At 40.0% G+C, this 740-nt stretch overlaps 1 non-coding gene across 1 annotated transcript; it reads left to right on the forward strand.

Moving 5' to 3' along the window:
- The first annotated feature begins 368 nt into the window (after positions 1 to 368).
- Positions 369 to 475, forward strand: LOC117287013. The gene has a single exon (XR_004518194.1). It is a non-coding gene; the product is annotated as a U6 spliceosomal RNA (small nuclear RNA).
- The last annotated feature ends 265 nt before the right edge of the window (positions 476 to 740 follow it).

Here is a 740-nt window from a genome sequence, read left to right on the forward strand (position 1 = left end):
AACTACATAGCAAAACCCTGTCTTAAAAAATAACAGGGGCCAGGAGCCGGGGATTTAGCCCGAGTTCAATCCCTGGTACAAAAAAAAAAAAAAAAAAAAAAAAAAGGCATAGTGGTGCACACCTGTAATTCCAGCACTTGGGAGGCTGAGGCAGGAGGATCGCTGAGTTCGAGACCAGCCAGGGCTACATAGTGAGTTCCAGGTCAGTCTCAACTACATAGTGAGACCCTGTCTCAAAAAATAAAAAATAAAAATAAAAATAAAAAACAGGGCCCGAGATTTAGCTTAGTGGTTCCGCTGCCTGTCTTGCAATAGCAAGGACCCGAGTTTGATCCCCAGTATCAAAAAAAGAAAGAAAAACAACAATAGTGCTCACTTTGGCAGCACATATACTAAAATTGGAACAATACAGAGAAGATTAGCATGGCCCCTGGGCAAAGATGACCCCCAAATTTGTGAAGCGTTCCATATTTTTAAAGGAAGAAAAGGGCTAAAGGTGTAGGGGAAGTGGGAAGGATAAGGGAAAGGAAACAAGAGAAAAGAAAAAATATGATAAAAGGAAAAAATGGAAACAAAGTCTTTGTAAATAGGGGAGAGTGGAGGGGGTGAAAGGAGGGCAGGGGTATGGGGAAAAAATGAGAACTAGATCTGTCATGTAAAGGTACAAGATCCCAATGATGAATGTAACTGTCCCCTATACTTAAAAAAACAGTAGCAATAAACTAAATTTAAAAAAACAA

Source organism: Fukomys damarensis, unplaced genomic scaffold, assembly GCF_012274545.1.
Source record: "Fukomys damarensis isolate Sample0158 unplaced genomic scaffold, DMR_v1.0_HiC HiC_scaffold_19, whole genome shotgun sequence".
Taxonomy (NCBI): Eukaryota; Metazoa; Chordata; class Mammalia; order Rodentia; family Bathyergidae; genus Fukomys; species Fukomys damarensis.